The following is an 11,845-nucleotide window of genomic DNA, read 5'->3' on the forward strand; positions in this document are numbered from 1 at the left end:
TTTTTTTTTTAAGATTTTATTTATTTATTTGTCAGAGAGAGAGCAAGCGAGAGCGAGCACAGGCAGACAAAGTGGAAGGCAGAGTCAGAGGGAGAAGCAGGCTCCCCGCAGAGCAAGGAGCCCGATGTGGGACTCGATCCCAGGACACTGGGATCATGACCTGAGCTGAAGGCAGTTGCTTAACCAACTGAGCCACCCAGGCGTCCCGATATGGAGCACTTTTTCATATGTCTGTTGGCCATCTGGATGTCTTCTTTGCAGAAATGTCTGTTCATGTCCTCTGCCCATTTCTTGATTGGATTATTTGTTCTTTGGGTGTTGAGTTTGCTAAGTTCTTTATAGATTCTGGACACTAGTCCTTTATCTGATATGTCATTTGCAAATATCTTCTGCCATTCTGTCAGTTGTCTTTTGATTTTGTTAACTGTTTCTTTTGCTGTGCAAAAGCTTTTGATCTTGATGAAATCCCAATAGTTCATTTTTGTGTGCTTCCCTTGCCTTTGGTGATGTTCTTAGGAGGATGTTGCTGTGGCTGAGGTCGAAGAGGTTGCTTCCTGTGTTCTCCTCAAGGATTTTGATGGATTCCTTTCTCACATTGAGGTCCTTGATCCATTTTGAGTCTATTTTTGTGTGAGGTGTAAGGAAATGGTCCAATTTCATTTTTCTGCATGAGGCTGTCCAATTTTTCCAACACCATTTATTGAAAGAGGCTGTCTTTTTTGCATTGGACATTCTTTCCTGCTTTGTCGAAGATTAGTTGACCATAGAGTTGAGGGTCTATTTCTGGGCTCTCTATTCTGTTCCATTGATCTATGTGTCTGTTTTTGTGCCAGTACCATGCTGTCTTGATGATGACAGCTTTGTAATAGAGCTTGAAGTCCGGAATTGTGATGCTATCAACTTTGGCTTTCTTTTTCAATATCCCTTTGGCTATTCAAGGTCTTTTCTGGTTCCATATAAATTTTAGAATTATTTGTTCCATTTCTTTGAAAAAGATAAATGGTACTTTGATAGGAATTGCATTAAATGTGTAGATTGCTTTAGGTAGCATAGACATTTTCAAAATATTTATTCTTCCAATCCAGGAGCATGGAAAATTTTTCCATTTCTTTGTGTCTTCCTCAATTTCTTTCATGAGTACTTTATAGTTTTCTGAGTACAGATTCTTAGCCTCTTTGATTACGTTTATTCCTAGGTATCTTATGGTTTGGGGTGCAATTGTAAAAGGGATTGAATCCTTAATTTCTCTTTCTTCTGTCCTGTTGCTGGTGTAAAGAAATGCAACTAATTTCTGTGCATTGATTTTATATCCTGACACTTTACTGAATTCCTGCACAAGTTTTCGCAGTTTTGGAGTGGAGTCTTTTGGGTTTTCCACATATAGTATCATATCATCTGCGAAGAGTGATAATTTGACTTCTTCTTTGTCGATTTGGATGTCTTTAATTTCCTTTGGTTGTCTGATTGCTGAGGCTAGGACCTCTAGTACTATGTTGAATAGCATTGGTGATAATGGACAACCCTGCTGTGTTCCTGACCTTAGCGGAAAAGCTTTCAGTTTCTCCATTGAGAATGATATTTGTGGTGGGTTTTTCATAGATGGCTTTGATGATATTGAAGTATATGCCCTCTATCTCTACACTTTGAAGAGTTTTGATCAGGAAGGGATCCTTTACTTTGTCAAATGCTTTTTCAGCATCTATTGAGAGTATCATATGGTTCTTGTTCTTTCTGTTATTGATGTGTTGTATCACATTGACTGATTTGCGGATGTTGAACCAACCTTGCAGCCCTGGAATAAATCCCACTTGGTCGTGGTGAATAATATTTTTAATGTACTGTTGAATCCTATTGGCTAGTATTTTTTTGAGTATTTTCGCATCTGTGTTCATCAAGGATATTGATCTATAGCTCTCTTTTTTGGTGGGATCCTTCTCTGGTTTTGGGATCAAGGTGATGCTGGCCTCATAAAATGAGTTTGGAAGTTTTCTTTCCATTTCTATTTTTTGGAACCATTTCAGGAGAATAGGAATTAGTTCTTCTTTAAATGATTGGTAGAATTCCCCCGGGAAGCCATCTGTCCCTGGGCTTTTGTTTGTTTGGAGATTTTTAATGACTGTTTCAATCTCCTTACTGGTTATGAGTCTGTCTAGGCTTTCTATTTCTTCCTGGTCCAGTGGTGGTTTATATGTTTCTAGGAATGCATCCATTTCTTTCAGATTTTCAAATTTGTTAGCGTAGAGTTTCTTATAGTATGTTCTTATATTACTTTGTATTTCTTTGGTGTTAGTTGTGATCTCTCCTCTTTCATGATTTTATTTATTTGGGTCCTTTCACTTTTCTTTTTGATAAGTCAGGCCAGGGGTTTATCAATTTTATTAATTCTTTCAAAGAACCAGCTCCTAGTTTCTTTGATTTGTTCTATTGTTTTTTTGGTTTCTCTTTCATTGATTTTTGCTCTGATCTTTATGATTTCTCTTCTTCTGCTGGTCTTCGGGTTTATTTCTTGTTCCTTCTCCAGATACTTTAGGTGTAGGGTAAGGTTGTGTACCTGAGACCTTTCTTGTTTCCTGATAAAGGCTTGTACCACTATATATTTTCCTCTCAGGACTGCCTTTGTTGTGTCCCACAGATTTTGAAAGATTGTATTTTCATTAACAAATTTTCCATGATTTTTTTTCAATCCTTTTTTAATTTTCTGGTTGACCCACTCATTCTTTAGAAGGATGCTGTTTAGTCTTCATGTATTGGGGTTCTTTCCAGACTTCCTCTTGTGGTTGAATGCTAGCTTCAGAGCATTGTCGCCTGAAAATATGCAGGGATTGATCCCAATTTTTTGATACCAGTAGAGTCCTGATTTAGGACCGAGGATGTAATCTATTCTGGAGAATGTTCCATGTGCACTAGAGAAGAATATGTATTCTGTTGCTTTGGGATGAAATATACTGAATATATCTGTGATGTCCATCTGGCCCAGTGTGTCATTTAAGGCCCTTATTTCCTTGTTGATCTTTTGCTGGGATGATCTGTTCATTTCAGTGAGGGGAGTGTTAAAGTCCCCTACTATTACTGTATTATTGTTGATGTGTTTCTTTGATTTTGTTACTAATTGGTTTATATAGTTGGCTGCTCCCATGTTGGTGGCATAGATATTAAAAATTGTTAGATCTTCTTGTTGGACAGACCCTTTAAGTATGATATAGTGTCCTTCCTCAAGTATTATGATAGTCTTTGGCTTAAAATCTAATTGATCTGATATAAGGATTGCCACTTCTGCTTTCTTCTGATGTCCATTAGCATGGTACATTCTTTTCCACCCCCTCACTTTAGATCTGGAGGTGTCTTCGGATTTACAATGAGTTTCTTGTAGGCAACGTATAGATGGGTCTTGTTTTTTTATCCATTCTGATACCCTGTGTCTTTTTATTGGGGCATTTAGCCCATTAACATTCAGGGTAACTATTGACAGATATGAATATAGTGCCATTGTATTGCCTGTAAGGTGACTGTTACTGTATATTGTCTCTGTTCCTTTCTGATTTACCACTTGTAGGCTCTCTCTTTGCTTAGAGGAACACTTTCAATATTTCCTGTGGAGCTGGTTTGGTGTTTGCAAATTCTTTCAATTTTTGTTTGTCCTGGAAGCTTTTAATCTCTCCTTCTATTTTCAATGATAGCCTAGCTGGATATAGTATTCTTGGCTGTCTGTTTTTCTCGTTTAGTGCTCTGATTATACCATGTCAACTCTTTCTGGGCTGCCAGATCTCTGTGGATAAGTCAGCTGCAATCTCATATTTTTTACCATTGTATGTTACAGGCTTCTTTTCCCAGGCTGATTTCAGGATTTTCTCTTTGTCACTAAGACTTGTAAATTTTACTATTAGGTGACGGGGTGTGGGGCTATTCTTATTGATTTTGAAGGGCATTTTCTGAACCTTCTGAATTTTGATGCTTGTTCCCTTTGCCCTATTGGGGAAATTCTCCCCAATAATTCTCTCCAATATATATATTAGATAAACTAGTTAAAAAACGTTAAAAAAGAATAGGGTAAAAGTTAAAAAAATTAGCAGAAGAAGAGAAAAAAATGAAAAAGAAAAAATTAAATTAACTGCAAGACTAAAAAATCACAGGGAGAAAGCCATGTGTTTTGTGCTTTGCTTTCTCCTCCTCTGGAATTCTGCTGCTCTCCTTGGTATTGAAACTGCACTCCTTGGTATGTGAACTTGGTCTTGGCTGGATTTCTTGTTGTTCTTCTGGGGGATGGGCCTCTTGAAGTGATTCTCAAGTGTCTTTGACCCGGGCGGAATTGCACTGCCATTACCAGGTGCCATGCTGTGTAATCTGCTCCGGTTTGCTTTCAGGAGCTTTTGTTCCCTGAGAGCTTTCTGTAGAGTTCCAGAGGACAGGAATACAAATGGCGGCCTCCTGGTTTCTGACCCAGATGAGCCGAGAGCCCGGGGCACCCCTCCTCAGTGCACCTTCAGAGAACAGTGTCCAGTAAACCTGTCTGCCTGACCTCAGGCCGCACTCTGAGCTCACCGAGCCTGCGGCCGGTTCAGGGTAAGCCCGAGCTGTGAGCTTACTGTCAGCTCTGTCTCTGTAGCTGGCTTTCCCATTGGAATACCTGCAAGCTGTTTGACACCGAGACAACCCTGATGCTTCTGTGACCCGGTGGGATCTGAGACCACACTGACCCCGCATGGGCTTCACCCCGGTTTAACCTCTGGAGCGATGTCCCTCAGCAGAACAGACTTTTAAAAGTCTTGATTTTGTGCTGCGTTGCTCTGCTGCTTGCTGGGAGCCAGCCCCTCCCCCCAGGGTCTATCTTCCCATCGCTTTGGATTCACTTCTCCGCCAGTCCTACCTTTCAGAAAGTGGTTGTTTTTCTGTTTCCAGAATTGCTGTTCTTCTTCTCTTCGATCTGCCAATGGATTTGCAGGTGTTTGCAATCTTTAGATAAGCTAACTAGCTGATCTCCTGCTAGCTGAAGTAGTCTCAGCCTGCTACTTCTCCACCATCTTGACTCCTCCTCCCCATGATAACTTTTTAACTTGAACTTTTTTGATGCATATGCCAGGGTTTCTCTTTCTTTTTCTCTCCTTTCTTTTCTTTTCTTTTTTTTTAATATTCATATAGATATAAACGTCAAGGTAATCCTTTTTCCCTATTCAATAATACTCTTATATATAAACCAGTTTTAATTTCCCTTTATCTATGGAAAATTGAATCCCTTAACACAGGTATCAAGAGTCACCCAGGAAGAACCAAAATAAACTTTCTCACCCACTTTGAGGATTTAGAACCACCCTCCCATCTTATTCTGTCAGTGTTTTGGTGTACTTGATTTTATTTTGGTTTTATGTAAATATTATTGTTGGGATTTATTTTGGTTAAGTTCATCTTTTTTTTTTCTCATTTATTTTGCTAGTGTTTTTGTTTGTTTGTTTTAGCTTATATGCCTCATAAATCTGACTTTTGGGGCTGAGTTTGGCTGAGTTCTCTCTTTTTGTTTTCTTTTTCTCTCTCTCTTTATGTTCTTTTTCTTTTTTTTCTTTCTTTTTTTTCTCTCTTATTGGTGGTGACTACTGATTGTTCCAGAACTTTCCAGGGTGCAGCTTGCCTGTATCGTGGTTGATATATTCAACTATACATCTCCTCAACCATCTCTAAACAAAATGACTTGGAGGAGGAACACACAACAGTGGGAAAATTCAGAGATAGTGCCTTCTCCGAAAGAACTATTGTATATGGACATAAATGGTATCTTAAAAAGGGAATTCAGGGTAAAAATTATCCAGACTATGAGTAGGCTATGAAGTAAATAGTTAGTGCTGACATGGAATCTCCAAAGGTAGAAGTGATAACTGATCTAGCAGAAGTTAAAAAGGCTATCAAAGAGATTCAATCTAATCTAAATATTCTAACACCTAGGATAACTGAGGCAGAAGATAGAATTAGTGCTCAAGAGGACAAACTGATAGAGAAGAAGGATCAGGAGGAGGCCTGGAACAACAGCTTAGGAGCCATGACAACAGAATTAGGGGGGAAAATGACACCATGAAACCTTCCAACGTCAGAATTATTGGGATGCCTGAGGGAATGGAGAAAGAAAGAAGACTAGAAAATATACTCGAACAAATTCTGGATGAAAATTTCCCCAATTAGAGGAATGGAACAAGTGTTCATGTCCTAGAGGCATAAAGGTCACCTCCCAAGATCAACGAACCTAGAAAAACCACCAGACACTTGATTGTGAAATTCATGAAGCATAATTGTAGACATGAGTTCTTAAGGATAGCTAGTTAAATGAGATTCCTTGCATACAGAGGAAGGCCCATCAGAATAAGGTCAGACCTATCCACAGAAACCTGGCAATTCATAAAGAGCTGGCAAAACATGTTGAGGGCAATATATAAGAAGAACATGCAGCCAAGAATACTTTATCCAGCAAGGCTGACATTCAGAATGGATAGAAAGATAAAGATCTTCCAAGACTGACAAGGTTTAAAAGAGTGTATGACCACCAAGCTGACACTACAACAAATATTAAGGGGGAGGGTCCATAAAAGAAGAAATGTCCCAAGTGACATAGAACAGAAATTTACAGAAACAATCTATAGAAACAAGGACTTCACAGTTAACATGAGGTCAGTAAAAACTTATCTTTCAAAGATAACTCTCAATGTGAATGGAATAAATGTTCCCTAAAAATGGAACAGGGCTGCAGACTGGATAAAACAACAGGACCCATCCATATACTGTCTACAAGAGACACATTTGTAACCTAAAGATATATCCAGACTGAAATGAATGGATGGAGAAGCATCATTCATGCTAGTGGGCCTCAAGAGAAAGTTGGGGTAGTGATTCTCATATCAGATAGATTATACTTTAAGACAAAGGCTGTAGTTAGAGACAGAGAAAGATATTACATCACATCTTTCACTGAGAAGATCAAACCATCATAGAGATTTATGCCCCGACTATAGGAGCAGCCATCTACTTAACCCAACTGTTAATCAAAATAAAGAGTCATACATATATGAACACATTAATTGTGGGGTATCTTAACACTTCACTTTCAGTAACAGAGAGATCATAAAAGCAAAAAATCAAAAAAAAAAAAAAAAGAAAGAAACAAAGGCTCTGAATGACACATTGGACCAGATGGACCTCATAGATATATACAAAACATTCCACCCTAAAACAACAGACTACACATTCTTCTTGAGCACACATGGAACTTTCTCCAGGGTAGAATGCATACTGAGTCACAAGTCAGGACTCAATGTGTACCAAAAGATTGATATTATTCCCTGCACATTCTCTGTCTACAGTGTTTTGAAACTGGAACTCAACCATAAGAAAAAATGTGGAAGGAATTCAAAAACTTGGAAGCTAAAGACTATCCTGTTTAAGAATGTTTAGATCAACCAGGAAATCAAAGCAGAACTTAAAGAATTCTTGGAAACCAATGAGAATGAAGACACTTTGGCCCAAAAACTATGGAATATGGCAACAGTGGTCATAAGGGGGAAATACAGAGCTATCCAAGCGTACTCAAAGACATTGAAAAACCCAGAATACACTAGTTCCCTTCATGTTGAAAAATCAACAGAAACTTACACCAGCTCCATGCACAAGAAGGGAAATAATCAATATTAGAGCAGAGAGCAATGATTTAGAAATTAGAGGTACAGTAGAACACATCAATAAAACCAGAAGTTGGTTCTTTGAAAGTATCAATAAGATCAATAAACCAATGACCAAAATAATCCAAAAGAAAAGGGAGAGGACCCAATTTAATAAAATTTTGAATATAAGGGGAAAGATCGCAAATGACACAAAGGATATATAAACAATCATAATTATTATCAACACATATATCAATAACATAAGCAACCTAGAACAAATGGATGCATTCCTGGAAACCTATAAATTTCCAAGATTGAAACAGGAAGAAATTTACAACCTGAACAGACAAATGTTTAGTAAGGAGATTGAAGCAGTGATCAAAAAACATCCACAAACCTGCTACTAAATTTGAAAGTATCGATACCCTGACATCCACAATTTTACCCACAATTTTAGAAGAGAAGCAATATACATACAGTTAAAGAAGGTTCAAAGAAATATTATTCAAATTGAAAACTGAAATATATATATATATTTCTTTGATATTAAAATGGATATATTCATATAAATGGAATACTAATTGTACTAATAATCACATAAATATAAAGGAACACTAATAATCACATAAATATAAAAGAATCACATAAATGTAAAGGTACTATTTGTACCAAAATTTGTAAACTTAAAAAATATATATATAATAAAAAGATACACACAATAATAAAGGTGAATAGTAAAATTGGTCATTGTGAGTTCTCACAGATGTCTCTCATACAGTTCTTATTTTAGAAATTTGGGGAGAAATGTAGTATTATGTATACAACTTAAAGAAAAAAAAAAGACCTCCAGTCTTATGATCCATCAATCTCACCTATGGGTATAAAAAATCAGAGCTCTTGCACAAACATACCAGTAGATTTTTACAACAATCTCCATTTTAATATTAGATATAATATATTAAAAATAGATAAACAGATTTATATATATATAATTATATATATTTATATATAAGACATATACCAATAAAAATGAAGGATGAAAATAAGTATGAGACTTACACGTATGAAATAAAACCAATGAAGCTAGACATTAAAAAATATACAGAGAATTTTAACCTATAGATGTAACTGAAAAACATCTTTTTAGCAAAGAATTATTTGGAGTTGATTATTTTGAGAAAAAGAAGACAAAAGTGAAGATCTGAAAATAGAGTAGAAGTTACCATCTTTTTTTTTTCTATTTTTAAAAATTTATTTGTATTTATAAAGTTGTCACATGGTTTTATGAAATGATTACTAAATATGTTGGGACTAATCATGACTAGTAATTTAGTAACTAAACACAATTTTCTTTATATTATGATTCATAGTTATTAATTACTATCATGATTATTTATTTATTTATTTTCAGCATAACAGTATTCATTACTTTTTCACCACACCCAGTGCTCCATGCAATCCGTGCCCTCTATTATACCCACCACATGGTACCCTAACCTCACACGCCCACCGCGACTTCAAACCCCTCAGATTGATTTTCAGAGTCCATAGTCTCTCATGATTCACCTCCCCTTCCAATTACCCACAACTCCCTTCTCCTCTCTAACACCCCATGTCCTCCATGATATTTGTGATGCTCCACAAATAAGTGAAACCATATGATAATTGACTCTCTCTGCTTGACTTATTTCACTCAGCATAATCTCTTCCAGTCCCATCCATGCTGCTACAAAAGTTGGGTATTCATCCTTTCTGATGGAGGCATAATACTCCATAGTGTATATGGACCACATTTTCCTTATCCATTCATCCTTTAGGGGTATCTTGGTTCTTTCCATAGTTTGGCAACAGTGATCATTGCTGCTATAAACATTGGGGTACAGATGGCCCTTCTTTTCACTACATCTGTATCTTTGGGGTAAATACCCAGGAGTGCAATGGCAGGGTCATAGGGAAGGTCTATTTTTAATTAATTGAGGAATCTCCACACTGTTCTCCAAAGAGGCTGAACCAACTTGCATCCCCAGCAATAGTGTAAGAGGGTTCCCCTTTCTCCACATCCTCTCCAACACATGTTGTTTCCTGTATTGCTAATTTTGGGCATTTTAACTGGTGTAAGGTGAAAACTCAATGTGGTTTTCATTTGAATCTCCCTGAGGGCTAATGATGATGAACATTTTTTTCATGTGTCTGATAGCCATTTGTATGTCTTCATTGGACAAGTGTCTGTTCAAATCTTCAGCTCATTTTTTGATATGTTTGCCTGTTTCATTTGTGTTGAGTTTGAGGAGTTCATTATAGTTCCTGGATATCAACCTTTTGTCTGTACTGTCATTTGCAAATATCTTCTCCCATTCCGTGGGTTGCCTCTTTGTTTTTTTTTTTTTAAACTGTTTCCTTTGCTGTGCAGAAACTTTTGATTTTGATGAAATCCCAAACATTTATTTTCGCTTTTGTTTCCTTTGCCTTTGGAGACATATCTTGAAGGAAGTTGCTGTGGCTGATATCAAAGAGATTACTGCCTATGTTCTCTTCTAGGATTCTGATGGATTCCTGTCTCACATTGAGGTCTCTTATCCATTTTGAGTTTATCTTTGTGTATGGTGTAAGAGAATGGTCGAGTTTCATTCTACATATAGCTGTCCAGTTTTCCCAGCACCATTTATTGAAGAGACTGTCCTTTTTCCACTGTATATTTTTTTCCTGTTTTGTCGAAGATTAATTGACCATAGATTTAAGGATCTATATCTGGGCTCTCTATTCTGTTCCAATGGTCTATGTGTCTGTTTTCATGCCTGTATCATGCTGTCTTGGTGATCACAGCTTTGTAATAAAGCTTGAAATCAGGTAACATGATGTGCCACATTTTATATTTGTTTTTCAACATTTCCTTAGCGATTCGGGGTCTCTTCTGATTCCATACAAAATTTTGAATTATTTGCCCCAGCTCTTTGAATAATACTGGTGGAATTTTGATCAGAATGGCATTAAAAGTATAGATTGCTCTAGGCAGTATAGACATTTTAACAATGTTTATTCTTCCAATCCAAGATGATGGAATGGTCTTCCATTTTTTGCGTCTTCTTCAATTTCCTTCATGAGTGTTCTGTAGTTCTTTAAGTGCAGACCCTTTACCTCTTTGGTTAGGTTTATTCCCAGGTATATTATGGTTCTTAGTGCTATCGTAAATGGAATCGATTCTCCTATTTCCCTTTTTGTATTTTCATTGTTATTGTATAAGAAAGTCACTGATTTCTGCACATTGACTTTGAACCCTGCCATGTTGCTAAATTGCTGTATGAGTTCTAGTAGTTAGGGGGTGGAGTCTTTTGGGTTTTCAATATGAAGAATTATGTCATCTGCGAAGAAAGAGAACTTGACTTCTTCATTGCCAATTTGGATACCTTTTATTTCTCTTTGTTGCCTGATTGCTGTTGCTTGGACTTCTAATACTAAGTTGAACCAGAGTGGTGAATGTGGGCATCCCTGTTCATGATCTCAACAGGAACCCTGCAAGCTTTTCCCATTGAGGATGATATTTGTTGTGGGTCTTTTATAGATAGATTTGAATAAGTTCAGGAATGTTCCCTCTATCACTATACTTTGAAGCATTTTAATCCGGAATGGATGCTGTATTTTGTCAAATGTTTTTTTCTGCATCGATTGAGAAGGCAATGTGGTTCTCTCTTCTCTTATTAATTTGTTCTATCACATTGATATATTTGCGAATGTTGAACCATCCTTATAGCCCAGGTATGAATCCAACCTGGTCATGGTGGATAATCTTTTTAATTTGCTGGTGGATCCTGTTAGCTAGGATCTTGTTGAGAATATTAGCATCCATATTCATCAGGGATGTTGGTATGGAATTCTCCTTTTTCGTTGAGTCCTTGCCTGGTTTGGGTTTAGGTAATGCTGGCTTCATAGAAAGAGTCTGCAAGTTTTCCTTCTGCTTCAATTTCTTGAAACAGCTTCAGGATAAGAGGTGTTATTTCTTCTTTGAAAGTTTGGCAGAGTTCCCCAGGGAATCCATCACGTCCTGGGCTCTTGTTTTTTGGGAGGTTTTTGATCCCTGCTTCAATCACATTACTATATATGAGTCTATTTAGGTTGTCGTATCTTCATGGTTCTATTTTGGGTGTTTATAGTCTTCCAAGATGCATCCATTTCATCTAGGTTTCTAGGCTTATTGCCATGTAACTGTTGATAAT

Source organism: Mustela nivalis (genome assembly GCF_964662115.1).
Source record: "Mustela nivalis genome assembly, chromosome: 3".
NCBI classification, from domain to species: domain Eukaryota; kingdom Metazoa; phylum Chordata; class Mammalia; order Carnivora; family Mustelidae; genus Mustela; species Mustela nivalis.